At 45.1% G+C, this 17332-nt stretch overlaps 1 protein-coding gene across 1 annotated transcript in view; it reads right to left on the minus strand.

Annotated features, from left to right (window-relative positions):
* Positions 1-6535: 6535 nt before the first annotated feature.
* The window catches only part of EPHB1 (EPH receptor B1), an 865486-nt gene continuing 854689 nt past the window's right edge, over positions 6536-17332 (minus strand). The window contains exon 17 of the mRNA XM_086943930.1: positions 6536-6919. The gene's annotated coding sequence lies outside the window, so the exon portion shown is untranslated. The remainder of the gene's footprint in view (positions 6920-17332) is intronic.

A 17332-nucleotide genomic window follows, 5' to 3' on the forward strand; every position in this document is an offset into this window, starting at 1 on the left:
AAGGCTTAGAACGCCCATAGAAGGATCTGGCAGACAAAGGTAGACCACACTCTGCTAGGCAGGGAGGTTCGATGGGTCAGTAAGGAATCTGCGGCTAGATCGCGTCTCTACCAGATAAGGCATTACCCAAGGTAAGTACCTTATTTATCCGATAGAGACATCTAGCTGCAGCTTCCTTACCCTTGAATTAGATACCCAAGCAATACCATCCCAGGAGGAGGGTCTGTGTACTGAATCCACGAAAGACCCCTGAACAGGACTAGCTGGTCTGTAGTAAGAGAGAATGACCGGGCTGTCTTTAGGAAGATAGATGAGGAAAGTGAGGTGCTCCACCATCATGCTCCACTAGAAGGACAGTGGGGAAGCCTATAGGGTGCTGAAGACTGTAGGACATTGAAAAGCCCAGAGAAAAATGGTACCCAGAGGAAAAAAATGTTGAAAGAGAACACTCCAAGAAACATAATTTTACATAGTTCTCCTGAAGGTATCCAAACCACAGTTCGAATGGGTTGAAGGCGAAGGACAACAGCCAATGCTACTGAGCTATAGCTCCTTGCTGAAGAAATAACTGTGTGAACTAACCCTGCCTTGAGAATGCAGGGAATAAGGGATCTTAGAACAGATTCACAGTGGAGGTAGCACCAACAATGTTTCAATAAAAGTATTGTGAGAATAACTTCAACAGCTAGTGGAAAAGTCTCTAGGCTCCTTATATGTTACTTTCTATAGTAAATGTTTCTAACATAGTAGCATACGGAACATTGATCTCTTATATGGATTTAGTTGGATATGACAACGGTAGTTTGAACAAGAAATGATGAAATAATGACCTCCTCCCCCCTGTTCCCCATGATTTTTAATTTCGTACAGAACAACTATATAGTGATATTTTGCACATTATTTGCACTTTGGGGTTTGGGTTTACTCAATCAATCAATCACAGACATTTATAGAGCGCACTACTTACCCGGAGGGTCTCAAGGAGCTTACTGATAGGGACTTTTGAAAAATGAGCATGTATAGTGAAAGATAAAACCTATTGGTGTTATTTTGGTACCCTATATGAAATCTTTTTAACATGTAAACTGTTTTATATATGAATGATTTTTTACTTAATTTAATTAAGTTTTAAAATTGTCTATATTGCTTAGTTTGCACATATATTTGCTGCTAGGTACTAATGCCACAATGTGGTTTAAATAATTTTAGACACTATGTCTTTTATTGTATTTTTTAACTTTTATAAAAGGATCAATTGTGTTTTTTTTATGTAGTATGTTTACATTCCATATTGCGTGATTTGAACAGCTCCTTGTGGCATTTTACAAATTTGTTATTCTGTAACGAAAGTTAGACACTATGTCTTTAATTATGCTGATTACAGAACACAATGAACGAATAAGTTTACAGTTTCTTAAAGGGTTAAAAAGGTAGGATGTTACGATTGAACTCCACCTCTTGCTATATGCTCTATAAGTACCCTCAACAGTTTCAGCAGCACATCATGTGATCAAGCCTCTGGCTAGAGGTGAAATGCGTCATGCGGGGTTGCTGGGTGTTGATTTCCTTAATGGAATAAAGCACTGAATTTTTGCACCAGAATTGGTTTGGCTTGTTCGTCTTTGAAACAGTCCGAGTACAGGGATTGTAGACGTGTGGGCGTCGGACGAAGCAATTCGATATATATCAGGCAGCTACAGGAGAAAGACACGGACTAAAATGCTCGCTTTATCCAAATAAAATGTTGTGCAACATACCTACTTGGGAGTGCGGACTCATTTGCAGGGCAACCTTAGAGTGATATATAGATATATATATATACTCCACCAGTACCGGTAGGAGATCCTTCAGCTGTCACAAGCGGTCCCAGTCAGGTCACCAGCAGACCTCAATCTTCTTTCCAATATACCTCCCATTCAAGGAAGTAAACCAGGACACTCAGAGCTTCTTGCAGAGAAAGGTTATTTGGCAAGTGAAAAAACACTTTTCACTTGCCAAATAAACTTTCTCTGCAAGAAGCTCTGAGTGTCCTGGTTTACTTCCTTGAATGGGAGGTATATTGGAAAGAATATATATATATATGTCTATACATAACAATGGCACTGTGCACTTTAAATTGATCAGCCCGCCTCCGTGACGTTGTCATGTGATCAAGGCCTCGTCAGGCCGAAATGCGTCATGGCAGAGTGGTGTTGGGTTGAAAAATAAATAACACGCACCAGATACTGGGTTTGCCTCGTCTTTTTACCGAATTATTGGCTGTTGAGACGACAACGTACCGAATATATGATGCTGCCATATATAAACATTCGGATATCCACATAATAATAGCGTGGTGGCTATCGTACCTACACCAAAACCGAACTTCTAGCATTTTAAATATAAGTGTTGTGTGCAAGCCATAAATTCATTGTGGGTACTTAAAACTAACCGGCAACTTCATATCATTAACATTGGAGTGGATATAGATATGCTGCACCCCTATACAATGCCCTATATCCTTATGATTTGATAGTATTGTATTTAAAATGAAGACTAAGTATATCACTAACTATGACTCAACCTTTGTAGGTACTTTTTGAAGGTAGCTGACTCTAGCAGCACAGTTGGTAATATTCACTCGTTGATCAATGAGGTAAATACCACGTGTACCTTTTATGTGAGTTTAGCAATGGCTAAAATCTTGTTTCTTAACCATGAGTCCCTTAAGCCACTGGCTGATATCAGAAACGGCCTGTTTTGGCTATAGTTGGTGAATTAGAGAATGACTAGCTGCAAATTCTTTCTAGTACCCTAAATAAGTTGTGGGTAATTATGTGACAAGTTCTTGCACATGTGATTGTTGCTATTTTCAGTAAACAATGACATTTTATTTTACTAAAATCCACAGATGAGGCTTGTGAATGTGGTGTGTTTGCAGGAGCAGAGTTTGTGTCACATGTAGTCTGTCCATTCTTTCTATACAGTCATGCCATGTATATCTTATACTGTGTATTTTTATTTCAGATATTGTGTAAAAGTGGGATACTATTATTTTATTCCTGAGGAAGGTTTTTGGCTTTGAACATTTATACCCCATAACCGAAACGCGTCGATGCAATTTTAGGTGGAGATACACTAAGCTATTGAGGAAAGAAACTCCTGTAATTGTGAAATTGAATGTACAATCTGGAGTAGTATCCAACAATCAATTTGAACTAGTGATTTTTCTCCCCCTTTTTAATTGGAAATATTTTCCTTGTGTGTTGTCCCATTTTCTCTGTAATGAATTTATTATGCGTCACAATGTTCTGTTTTTAAATATTGTTTTTAAATCTACCAAAATAAAATGTACATTTTTTTGTATGACTGTTTCATGTTTATCATTAGCTGCTCCTAGTTTGTGATAGAGAATTAACTCTATGTATGCTTAGTGTAAAACTGTGGTTTATTTATAAGTTCACCCAAAGGGGAAACTTTACTGACAGTTTACCACTGAAAACTCGCATCAAGAGCATCTTTTCCAAAAAAGTCGAAATTGAAAATTGTCCTACTACAAACAGACCATGCCCTGAGGAAGACCTTACATAAAATAACAGGTCCAGAATTTACAAGGTCGAAACAGGTTGGCATCACTATTAGAGGATCAGAGCACAATAAATACAAGGGACAATTTTTAAATAAGTGAGTGGAGCTTGAGTGTTGTAGCCTACCCGAACAATGTTAACAATAGCCTCTGATCTCTAACAGGACCCAATAAACAGGAACTGCCAAGAAAGAATAACTTGATTCTGGTAAACAAGTAGGACGCTAATCTGAGGAATTTATACACAATAGGGTAATGTTTTTATCAGAAACATTATAACTGTCAGAATTCATTTTGATTATAATATGTGTATACATTTGTAAATATTTGTGTTTGGTTGTCCAGCAACTGTCATGGTGTATATATATATGTGGGGCAAAATTGTGTTGTGAAATGTTATTGAGATTACGGTGTATTGGATGTAAGGATACCTAATTTATATGATAATTTGTTTAAAGAGTTAAAGAGAAAGAAGCAATAAGAACCGCAGAGTCTATAAAAGGGACTTCTGTGTTTGAAAAAATTGCATACGATCTATGGTGTCAGAGGTAAAACTGCTGTTAAACCTTCTTGATTTTTTGATTCTGGCCTCTGTTCACCTTAATTGAATCATTCCCCATAACTTGATATCCAGCTGACATCGATGTGGCGGCGCCTCTGCATCAGAGGGAAGAGATGGTGAAGTGTTGATCAGCGCTACAGACATCAGTATCGGCCAAGCCGAAGGTGACCCCGCTGGCTGGATTCAGTCAAGGCTTTTCGAACTTTCTTGGGGCTGAAAGTCTCACCAGCAGGAGGTGGAGACCCAAAGATGGTGTGAAGGGAGATATAATACTCCTGCATCTTGGCTAGAGTTGACCCGGTTCCAGGAAAGGAGGGGAGGCGCAGAGTAGACTCTTGCCCCGACTCCTTAACCGGAGTCAGGAAGGGGCATCAGAAATGTGGAGAGCATGGGGCGAAGTCAGGGAAGGCCATTACTTTGGCCACTTTTTGTCTCAACTTACCTTTGAACATCACAGGAAGGACTTCTGGAGCAGGGTCTCAGGCATTCTCTAGATCGAGAACGAGGACGGCGTGAAGGATGTGGCAAGTGTGCCGCCAAGAGCTTCGTGCAGCATTTCCGCAATGCCTTTGGGCGTAGTTGGAGACACAAGTCTTACACCTCTGAGTCATGGTGCTCTCCATGGTACCACATCATGCAAATAGGGTTGAAGTTTTGTGGCCAACATCTGCCATTCACAGGAACCACAGGGTTTGAACCCCAAGGACCTGAGAAAAAGGCACACTGTTTGTTCAACAAAGTGTCAAAACAGGACAAAAAATGGCCTGAGGAACCGCTCTCCGGATCCGTGTTCAAAACGCAGAAAAGAAGAAACTGACATCAGCACATCAGGGGAGGCTGATATGGACTCTGTCGACATCCCATTCGGTGGACGATGTCACTAAGGAGTCGCTCGATGCCCTCTACTGATACACAGAGGTACTGCTGTAAAAAACTTTCTGGATACAGTCTGGCCCCTGGGGATAATTCAGAGGTAAGGAATCTGCAGCTAGATGTCTCTATCAGATGTGCTTGTTGCTCACAATCTAGTGTAACCTACACATTGTGCAGGTATTCACAACTTTTGACTGAATCTCACACACACCTTCTAAATCAGTTGTGTTTGTGCCTTGTCTGCAGAGTTCCTATTTTAGTTCTATCCCTTATTCTCTTTGATATTTATTTTATTTTCCATCTAACCACCTTTCAATGTTATGCTATTAGGATATTTTAGCACATTTCTACCATTTTTGTAGTCCTTTAGCACTTCACGCTGATTATTGGTAACTCTACAAATAAAGTCAAAGCAGCCTGGTGGCCATCAGTGTTTGGGTTATGATGATCAGAAAGTTCATATTACTGTTAGGTGGCAGTTCTTGATTGGTTTATTCGGTAAATCAAGATGTCAACTTTTGTACAGTATATATCAACAAAGAGAGAGAAAGGGTTATAGGGCACTCTTAGTCCCCAATCAGTTAGCAAATAAACAAAGGAAGAGTGTCCGTCAGGGAAGGGTTCAGAATGGTTGTAGCACGTGAAATATGAGGCCAGTTGTAAGTGGTCAGATGAAAAGACCAATTTCAAGAAAAAATACAAGATTTTTTCAGGAAACCCTCACTCACCCTAGTGGTGACATGCTTTTAGAGAAAGGTGACCTTTCTCTAAAAGGGAAACACCAGTATATTTTATTCGGTTAGTTTTCCCTACACATAGCAAGTTTTTATTATGTCAGGTTGACCAATAAATGATTTTTTGGTACAACCTTGGACATTTTTAAACTCACTACACTTTTTCACTCTTTACCCTCACAAGAACCTGCTCTGCAGTCTCCTGGCGTCGCAGCACACCGGGGAGGTATTCGATCTCTCCCGGTGGACCCGATGATGAAGCATGTCACCACTAGGGTGAGTGAGGGTTTCCTGAAAAAATCTTGTATTTTTTCTTGAAATTGGTCTTTTCATCTGACCACTTACAACTGGCCTCATATTTCACGTGCTACAACCAACTTTTGTACAGTATCTGTCTGTGGAGGTGGGTGCCATGGAGTGAACGGTTGCAATTGCTTGTCTTACAATGTCTGCATTGTTGGCATTCTTTGAACATAGTGAATGTTTGTGTTGTGGTTGCAGTTAATTTGCCAGCTACATGGCTACACCTCTATGCTGGATGAGTGAAGATGAATTGTTTATCAAACAGTGATTGCCAAAAGGCGTTACAACACAGCACCATCTTGGATTCGATGCATCCTCTAGACTGCGTAGACTTCACCTCTTGTTTGAGTACAATTGCTAATAGGTGTGATTGGTGCACCCGCTCCCTAATTTCCCTAAAAGTCCCTGTAGAATAAAAAAAATACATCCTGGAGAGTAGAGAGTGACATTATTTCACCCACCAACAAATAAACACTTCCTTTTACTTCTTTAATGTACTTTGTTGAGTGCAAGTTTCTTTATTAATACAATATTTTTTTCTGAAATTTTTTACCGATACAAACGCCAACAATTCAGCACGGTCGACAGATCGGAAAAAGAAAAGAGAAGGGGTAAGGGGAAATAATAGACACTGGTGCAAATTACATCTCTATGTACAGACGTTCCTGTGGCATGGGGAGGCAGCAGGGCGCACGCTTAGATGGTAGTGCGATGGTGTGCTTGGCAGGTTCCGTGCTCCCAAGGGTCTGGCTCTGACATCATTTTAACAAGTTCACTTGGCATTGAACCCATTTTGACCTAGTTGGAGATGTTCTCTTGCTAGGCATCCTTTTTTCGCTGGAGCCCAATGTCTTTGCGGAATTAGTTATCCAGTAAGGTGCACTGAAAAGAAAAGGCAGAAACACAAAGTGAGCAGCAAGTCTGACAGCGTAGGATTATGATTATGATCTAAGACTGGGTGGTGTCCATTTCAATAGCCAGGCAATTCTATATGAAAGCCATTGTTCCTAATTAGCATAGAATAGAGATAAAGTATTGAATGTAGGACAACCAAAGAGAGATAACATTCGTGATAATAAGGAGAGCTGAACTAAATGGGTCTAATGAGCACTGCTGGTCATTGAGGCATGTGGCCTAAGGTTAGAGTGGTTAACCTGGAAGCTGGGGAACCGGGTTCGAGTCTCGGTATGGACACTCAACAGCTTGTGATTCTGGGCAAATCACTTAATCTCCCCATGCCTAACAAAAAATGAATGTATTCCTATGAAAGGCAACTGGTGCTCATGTAAAGCACTATGATACCTTTGAGTGGAGTTTTCCCTATATAAAACCCACCGCCCCCCCCCCCCCCCCAAAAAAAAAAAAACAATTGTCTGCAATCCTATGCTCAACATTAGGTTAGGCAAGAGGAGACAAACTAATAGTAGAGCAACAAACAGAACCCTTATCAAACTCTGCATGAATTCACATTCGCCTGGCAGGTCAGGTTGACGCCTACATAAAGAATCTGTTTCGACATCAGCTTGCACAGTTTTGGACTCCTCACTAAAAACTGCCCCTTCCAACCATTCCCTCCATTCCTCTTGCTGAGAATAGACTAATTTAGATTTGTGTTAGCAAATTATAATAGCTGGTTCCTGATTCTGACAGGGTGAGTGCAAGGCTGCAGAGATCACCATGGGGGAAAGTCGTAAGATCCCCATATCCCCCGCAGCTCCCTCAGAATGTATTTTAAAGATCTGAGTGAGCCACCTGCACACATTGAAGAGGTGGTGGGACATTTATTCAGTGGCAGCCACATTGCGGAACACTTACTTTGAGAACAGACACAGGCAGAAAAAGACCAAGGAGCAGATAGAAGATAGTGGTGGGTTGGGGTGAGTGGCAGACAGAGAGCAAGAGAGTGCTTGCAAGTAAGTGAGAGAGACGGAGAGCGAAAACGAGAAAGACATCCCTCATTCAACAAGCACTGGCAAAGCCATTCAGTCTGGTTTACATTTCACGTACTAAAACATTTAAGTAGTCTGTAGCAGTGGGAAAACAAATCAGAAAACGACTGCATTCTATATGCAATGCATTCATGGAACAGAAAATTGAATGTGTCATGATTCAGAGTACTCTTACGATGAAAAAATAGTCACTCATACATGGCAATGCAAACACTCTGTAGAATGTGGAATGATAAATTAGACAGCCAATAGTATGTGATGATTGAGTAAAACTCCTCTGATTGGAGCCATAGCGCGTTTTGCGTATTTTTTAAGAATTGATAGCAATAGGCTATGCAGACAGCTATGCTGTCAAGCCAGGCCTAATAAAGGACTCTTACTTAATACCCACCTCTCATCTGAAAATGACTTGTCAAGCTCAGAGTTGATGCCCCTTCTGGCTTGCTGCCTTCTGTTTAGCAGTATACATCGCCAGTACATTTTCATCTCCACTACAGTTACTGATACCTCTTTAATATAGAGGTCGTTGTAAACTTAGAAACCACTTTGAGCATCACATCGTGCAGTGTTTCCTCAAAATGCAGAGTGCCCTCTTGTGGTTAAGGTCTTTGCACGTTATGGCCTATTAGGGCAAATACACACCACACTTTTGGGCACACTCCGAACACTTTGTCCTGTCTAGAGCGCAGCAAAGGGAATGATCTTTTTTGGGTTGGTAATGTAGGTTTGAAAAGAGGTTGATTAATCGAAATCTACAGAAGGAATTTGTTTGTCGCTGAGTGAATATGAGTAAAAAGACAGTGAGTTGACCAATATGACGTTTGAAATAACATCTTTTTAGACCGAGTGTTTCAAATCCTTTACAGTGTTTGGCAACCTTTTTCAGTTAATGCCACTCCTCAATGACTGTTGCATCTTGGGATATACCCTTGATTTTTGCGGTGTTAGGAAAGGCGTGGTAGCGCAGGACACCTGAGTCTTCTAAATATGTCTAGTGTCATGTCCATAGGAGTAAGGGACTGCTTTATCAAGGTGTTATACTCATGAACCATGACCAGTGTAGAGTCTGTACAACAAGGGGTGGTGAGGGACAGAGTCTCTGAATTAAGCAGAAAGCTCTCACCCAGTCAAGAGATCAGGGCTAGATCCAACACCGTTTTTTAGCTCACTGCACCATCCCAGTTTCAGAACCTGGCTGTATGCAAATTAGTCTGTTCCTGTCCCAGTGCATGATGGGAACAGGGCAAACCAAACTACAAAAGCCAATTCTTACACTGGGAAGGAAACAAGCTCCCGGGGACCGGTTTCTGGCATTACAGCCGTCTTCGGCCCGGTTTGCTTGAATCCTGATGGTGCAATGAGCAAGGGTCTCACATCTGAGAATACCCTTCCACGCTTAGGGTGGACAAAAATATTTACAACAAGGGGTGGTGAGGGACAGAGTCTCTGAATTAAGCAGAAAGCTCTCACCCAGTCAAGAGATCAGGGCTAGATCCAACACCGTTTTTTAGCTCACTGCACCATCCCAGTTTCAGAACCTGGCTGTATGCAAATTAGTCTGTTCCTGTCCCAGTGCATGATGGGAACAGGGCAAACCAAACTACAAAAGCCAATTCTTACACTGGGAAGGAAACAAGCTCCCGGGGACCGGTTTCTGGCATTACAGCCGTCTTCGGCCCGGTTTGCTTGAATCCTGATGGTGCAATGAGCAAGGGTCTCACATCTGTGAATACCCTTCCACGCTTAGGGTGGACAAAAATATTTACAACAAGGGGTGGTGAGGGACAGAGTCTCTGAATTAAGCAGAAAGCTCTCACCCAGTCAAGAGATTAGGGCTAGATCCAACACCGTTTTTTAGCTCACTGCACCATCCCAGTTTCAGAACCTGGCTGTATGCAAATTAGTCTGTTCCTGTCCCAGTGCATGATGGGAACAGGGCAAACCAAACTACAAAAGCCAATTCTTACACTGGGAAGGAAACAAGCTCCCGGGGACCGGTTTCTGGCATTACAGCCGTCTTCGGCCCGGTTTGCTTGAATCCTGATGGTGCAATGAGCAAGGGTCTCACATCTGAGAATACCCTTCCCCGGTCCCCGGTAGCTTGTCTCCTTTCTGGTGAAGAATTGGCTTGGTAGTTTAGTCTGCCCTCTTCCCATGATGCACTGGGCCAGGGACAGACTGATTTGCATATAGCCAGGTTCTGAGCTGGGATGGGGCAGTGAGATAAATAACGGTGATGGATCAAGCCCTGATCTTTGGACTGGGTAAGAGTGGTCTGTTTAACTCAGACACTCTGTTCATCACCACCCCCTTTTCTAAATCGTTTTGGCCACTATAGGTGTGGCAGGGTATACTCAGACATGAGTCCCTTTCTCACTGCTCCATCAGGATTCAAGCAAGCCGGGCCGAAGAAGGCTGAAATGCCAGAAACCGGTCCCCGGTAGCTTGTCTCCTTTCTGGTGAAGAATTGGCTTGGTAGTTTAGTCTGCCCTGTTCCCATGATGCACTGGGCCAGGGACAGACTAATTTGCATATAGCCAGGTTCTGAGCTGGGATGGGGCAGTGAGATAAATAACGGTGATGGATCAAGCCCTGATCTTTGGACTGGGTAAGAGTGGTCTGTTTAACTCAGACACTCTGTTCATCACCACCCCCTTTTCTAAATCGTTTTTGGCCACTATAGGTGTGGCAGGGTATACTCAGACATGAGTCCCTTTCTCACTGCTCCATCAGGATTCAAGCAAGCCGGGCCGAAGAAGGCTGAAATGCCAGAAACCGGTCCCCGGTAGCTTGTCTCCTTTCTGGTGAAGAATTGGCTTGGTAGTTTAGTCTGCCCTGTTCCCATGATGCACTGGGCCAGGGACAGACTGATTTGCATATAGCCAGGTTCTGAGCTGGTATGGGGCAGTGAGATAAATAACGGTGATGGATCAAGCCCTGATCTTTGGACTGGGTAAGAGTGGTCTGTTTAACTCAGACACTCTGTTCATCACCACCCCCTTTTCTAAATCGTTTTTGGCCACTATAGGTGTGGCAGGGTATACTCAGACATGAGTCCCTTTCTCACTGCTCCATCAGGATTCAAGCAAGCCGGGCCGAAGAAGGCTGAAATGCCAGAAACCGGTCCCCGGTAGCTTGTCTCCTTTCTGGTGAAGAATTGGCTTGGTAGTTTAGTCTGCCCTGTTCCCATGATGCACTGGGCCAGGGACAGACTGATTTGCATATAGCCAGGTTCTGAGCTGGGATGGGGCAGTGAGATAAATAACGGTGATGGATCAAGCCCTGATCTTTGGACTGGGTAAGAGTGGTCTGTTTAACTCAGACACTCTGTTCATCACCACCCCCTTTTCTAAATCAGTGTAGAGTCTGAGCACAGTGGGTAGTCCAGCTGTCAAAGCACACCGTTTTTAGGTTTCGCCTGGCCGTAGCACTGCGAAGCAGTGCCCCGCACAGGAGAAAACTTTTGTTTACAGTATGGGGGACTTGAATCCGCCCCTTCTTCCATTGGCTAGCTCCATAAATGGAGGCTAGCCATTGGAAGACAGAGGCGTCCGTCATTCACCGAGGCGATTCGTGGGGGTTCCGGCAATGTTTTTCTCATCCTGCCCCTTTTAGTACGTCATGCGGCGGTGGGCGGGGTTTATTTTTTGGGTCGTCAAGGTTTCATTTGCTCATTCCGCGGCCGACCGCCAGCGGAAGAAGTCCTGGTGAGTGCTCCCCTCCCGCTGTCCGTGTGCCCGTTCCCGTTCCCGCCCCCCTCCTGCTGTCCGTATGCCCGTTCCAGCCCCCCTCCTGCTGTCCTTATGCCCATTCCCGCCCCACCGCCATAGAGCAGCTTTCATTAGGGCCCAGCGCTGAGATAAACATAGCGCCTCACAGCCCGCGGTAGTTGTATGCAACATTCCGGGCGGATGCAACATTCCGGGTGGCAGGCACAGTACGCAGCATGCTCTCAATCGGTCTTTTACAGAGCACACCTAAAACCTGATTTTTATCTTCAGTTGGGGTTCGCCTCGACCCTGAGCCATGTCAAAAATTATGTTGGTGATTAGCCGTTTAAAACAACCGGGACAGAGCACATGCACTTATTTGATCTTAAAAGGGGGAGTGCTGGAACTTCTCGGCAAGTTTGCAGTACTTCGGGTTGTGGGGCTATCGGCGCTTCTCAGAGTAACAGGAGAGAGGCGCGCTAGGGTAGTAGGTACCTGCACTTTATATTTGCATGCCTAGCGCTGGCTCCGACCCTCCCTTCGTCCTCCGAGAAGTTGCTGAAAGAAGCCATGGGTGCTATGTAAACCCAAAACTACCCAGGAATGTCCACTGTGGGTAAACGTATGTGTGGGTTTTTTCGTGTCTGGGATAAGTGCGTAACGCCGAACCATGGCTATTTCCTGGTTATTGCGCCGGCGGAGCGCGCGAGCGTTCAGGAACGTGCAGGGGTGGACGTGTCCAAGGCTGCTTTACCCCTTCGCCCTTGCACGGGGGATGGACTGGCCCCTGGGGTATCTTGAGGCCTTGATAATTCTAATTAGTGAGACTTCGGGGCTAGAGTGGCCCCCCAGTAATGTGTTGTGCTCCATACAGGCACCAGGCCTGTATGTATCAAATGCGCCTTTACCTGTGTGTGCCACACGGCCCAGTGTGCCCCCCCGCGCACGCTGGTACCAGGGCAGCCCGCTGCCCTCCACCCCTTTCAGCACAAGTTGCGACTCATGCAAGATCAACCGGTGTCCAGGAAGTAATTTCAAGTAAAGCTTACAAAAAGTTATGCTTTCCTGCCTATGTGTTTGTGTATTGTTTTTTAATGTAGTTTGCTTGATTGGCGCGTTTGCGGTTCAGACAACCAGACCCTAGTCACGCAGCAAAGAAGCGCTAGTGGAAGGGCCTGCTGGGAAGCGAGGTGCCAACTGTGGGCAGCAAAATAGTCGAGGCGCTGCGTCTCTCGCACTTCAGCGGGTATCCTGCCACAGACCGAGTTCACTCGGCGCTGGAGTGAGGTGCACCGCTTCTGCCCAAAACTCACCAACTGCTCGTCACCCCACCACACCACCGCTTCCCGCCGCACGCATCCGCCTTCTCCACAGCCACATTGCAGCGCTCACTGCAGCACATGTCCCACTTTTGCTTTGTAGCCCTGTCGCTTCCCACTGCACATCTTCCTACCTCCTCCACTGCAGCACGCTTACCACCGGCACTGCACCGCATCTTCTAGCACGCGTCCCACCTCCTCCACTGCAGCACACCTGCTACCAACACTGCACCACTTCCTGCAGCACGCGTCCCATCTCCATTGCTGCAGCACACCTGCTACCAACACTGCACCACTTCCCGCAGCACTCGTTCCACCTCCACTGCTGCACACCTGCTACGAGCACTGCAGCACACCTCCCACCTCCACTGCTGCGGCACGCCTGTCGCCTCCAATTCACCAGTTTCTGCAGCACGCGTCCCACCTTCATCACTTACACTGCACTGCTTCCTGCAGCACGCGTCCCACCTCCACTGCTGCACACCTGCTACCAGCACTGCAGCACACCAACTACCAGCACTGCAGCACACCAACTACCAGCACTGCTGGAGTTAAAGTGGAGAGAGCGGGGACAGTTTATGGCTAAGCAGTTTATTTTCACTGATATTTACCCCACTGATAACGGAGCATGCTTGGCCTGTGTCTGCTAGGATGTTGTTAGCTTACTCGCCCCACCCCCTCCCGCTGTCTGTGTCTCCGGCCCCGGCCCCACTTGTTCTTTATTTTGCCATTGCATCTCACACGCCTGAGACATGGTGAGTTTATCCTGTCATTGTCTATTTCCTACTTATTCATTTAACACAGCCGCGAGGTCGCAGAACGTAGTCAAATAGCCAACATAGGCACACACAATGCATCTAATTAATCAGTCCCACCGCCATTGTGGCTCTCACTCACTCTTCCTTTTCACACTCTCTTCCTGTACTCTCTCTCCTACACTGTGTACACCCCTCACCCATCTGTCTAGCAGTCCATGCCCGCTTTGTTCCCCTTATGCTCCCTTCGGCACAATTCACTAGCCATGTTTTCGTAGAGAGTTATTAACTGAATGGGCAGAGTTCAGAGCGGACCACTCCAGGGAAAAGTGGAGAGAGCGGGGATAGTTTATGGCTAAGCAGTTTATTTTCACTGATATTTACCCCACTGATAACGGAGCGTGCTTGGCCTGTGTTTGCTAGGATGTTGTTAGCTTACGTTAACAAAAAATGAAGCAGGTGAGAGGTTTACCTTTCCTAAATCCTTATCACAGTCTAAAAAAAAGCTTCTTTAATTTTACGAACTAGTCTTTCAAAACCAAAATTCAAGCCTTAGTAACTACAACCGCCAACAATGACATTTTTGCTGAAACATTTCCGTAGTTTACTTTCCATAACCTTTAAGACTTGACATGTGAAATCGTTGTCATAATAACATAAAACGGTTATGAGGGCACATTTACAAACATTCTCCTGCATAGAGCAATAGGCTAGGCATTTAATTGCCCTGATTTAAAGCACCAACTTGCTCGTACTCCCCAAGTACCTATGTGTTGTTGAATCATAATCTTTTTTAAGCGGTTGGAAAGGCTTCAGTGTCCGTATTTGTTTCTTTAACTTTGGCCACTCTATTCTGTCTGTTGAATGCAGTGTCAAATCCAATCTTACCACATAGTGAAGTGAGGGCAGGAGATTTGTGTGCTCAGTCCCGCGAGCTACAAAGAGTGTGTTTTGTAAATATTTCCACAGCAGTACCGAGGAGCATAGTTTTGTGATCGGACGCGGGACCGGCAGCTGGGGAGGTTTTTTCGCGCTGTCTTATACGCTGGTCTTGTTATACTGCCCTGCCAAGCGTTTGGGACTTTAATCTTTTTTGTAGGCAGTTGAAAAGAGAGATGAGTGTCTAGCCCATAAATTCGACTTTTTCTGCATTACGTAGGATGAAATGGTTTATCTGGTTTTCGGGCTGTATGATGAAGTGACAGGTTTTGATAGATTGTATCTAAAAGGTAGCTAAGGCCGAAGTCAACTCTCGCTTTTTGTTGATTAGTATTCATGCTGATATATACTATTGACCTATCCATTTAACCTGCACACACCACTGGCAGAGGGCCACTTGAAACCGGATTTCTCCTGGTGCTTTAAGAAGAGTTTTGCTTTGAGTGCTCCTGTTAAGCTATTGGACATTGATTGACAGGTACCGTAAGGGCTGTGAGAGCTATGTGGGCTGTGAGAGCTGTGAGAGCTGTGTGGGCTGTGAGAGCTGTGTGGGCTGTGAGGGCTGTGAGAGCTGTGTGGGCTGTGAGAGCTGCGAGAGCTGTGTGGGCTGCGAGAGCTGTGTGGGCTGTGAGAGCTGTGTGGGCTGTGAGAGCTGTGTGGGCTGTGAGAGCTGTGTGCAGGCGCGGTTCGTCCATTGGGGCGTGGGGACATAGCCCTCCCCCTGCCCGAAGCCGCCCGCAGCTCCCTCGGCGTTTGTCACAGTCTTAACTCAAAATCATGTCAATGATGATTGACATGATTGTACAGGCGGCAACACAAGTGCGCATGCGTGGGGACGGAGGGTGAATTTTTTACCCGTGCCCACGCATGCGCACTTGTGTTTTTGCGACGTTGCGCATGCCCATTAGGAGCCCTAATGGGCGTGCTGCGGGCGAGAAGGTACCTGTGCCCCTGGCGCCAGGATTGGCCAGGGGCGCTGTGAGCCTGTGACGTGTGGGGAGCAGAGCCCAGAGGTGGCGCGGACCGGGACCGGCAGCAAGGTAAGAGTGTGTGTTTTTCTTTTCTTTTAAAGTGTTTGGTGCGAGCGTGCGTGTATGCATGAATGTTTGGTAGAGAGTGTTGCGAATGGATGTGTTTGTGTGTATGCATGTGTGAATACATTTCTTTGAGTGTTGTGTATGTGGGTCGGGGGGGGGGCGCCGGCCTGTGTGGCCTGGGGCCCGCACTCGCAAATCAGTTTGCGCCTCACCACTGTAAAATATCACCAGCCGCCCCTGGCTGTGTGGGCTGTGAGAGCTGTGTGGGCTGTGAGAGCTGTGTGGGCTGTGAGGGCTGTGTGGGCTGTGAGGGCTGTGTGGGCTGTATGGGCTGAGAGAGCTGTGTGGGCTGAGAGAGCTGTTGGCAATGTAAATAACAATGCCATTTATTTATAAGTAAAAAAAAAAAAAAATGTCATGAGCAATGCCAATGGCTCTAACTTTTCCAAAGGCGAAACCATTGCATTGTAAATGCTTGTTTATTCCGTTTTTAATTTATCAATAAATGCTACTTCTAGGTGTTACCTATTTTGGCAGATAGCGTGTTGGATGTAACACAATATTCCTAAGAACACACAAGGTGGTCAACTGTGGGAGCTGGGATTAGAGAATGGAGCTCTACTGGATCCACAGATCACCACTTGGAAATTAGGTCACAGCTTCTTAGAGGTTACACTGGCTCTGTTGCTGCTTGTCGGACTATCTCCCCTTCACATTGTGACTTCGGGAGACTCGAATTTACTATAGAAAATGTGAACACCCATTTTCCGTTGCCCTATTGGTTAATAAAGGGTAAAAACACAAAGCTGAAAGGCCTCTGTGCCTTTCCACTTAATCAACCAACTGCACAGTCACAGAAATCAAGCACGAAAAGGCTGGCACGTCGTCTCCCAGCGGTCAGGCCGCCTGGCGTGTGTTCCTCCGCCTGCAGACACGCATTCAATGCAGTGTAAAAGAATGAAAGCCTCCTGTTCCATGCCGTATGATTAGGATGACAATGCAGGCACATATTACAGCGCAGCGGGAGGCCTGTAAACCAGTGGCACTTTGTTTTTGATTAACCGTTTGGTTTACAGCCTGCACTTAGCATTTGCAACAGGCGCGGTCTGCAGCTGAGGCATAACTGGAAGCCAAGCAATGTGTGAAGAGAGTTTTAAAGTCAGTAGAGCGACTGCAAACAGCACAGCAGAAGTCACATTTTTTTAGGGAGGAAGGTGATCGGTGTCTTGATCCCCACCCGCTCCAGACAGCATTAGTGCATTGTTTCCTGTGAGAGGATTGCAATGCCTATATTTGTTAAGAGGTTTACGAAGAGAACATCGATTATAAACAAAATCTGAAGTTTTAGTATAATTTAAGTGGTCAGTATTGATGAGCCGGGATTTACATAATTTCTTTGAATTAGATTTGTTATTGCTTATATGATAAATTAAATCCACTTATTCTCTTTCCAAAGTAATAGTCCTAGTTGAGATTCTGTAGTTATTGAGACTGTTGTGACTGTGCTATACCCTATTTAATCTTAACCTTGACATCACCTACCATTATCTAGGCCTTCACTGTTCAACAAAGCTACCCTGTAGAGT

The sequence above is a fragment of the Lissotriton vulgaris genome, chromosome 11, assembly GCF_964263255.1.
Source record: "Lissotriton vulgaris chromosome 11, aLisVul1.2, whole genome shotgun sequence".
Classification (NCBI taxonomy): Eukaryota; Metazoa; Chordata; class Amphibia; order Caudata; family Salamandridae; genus Lissotriton; species Lissotriton vulgaris.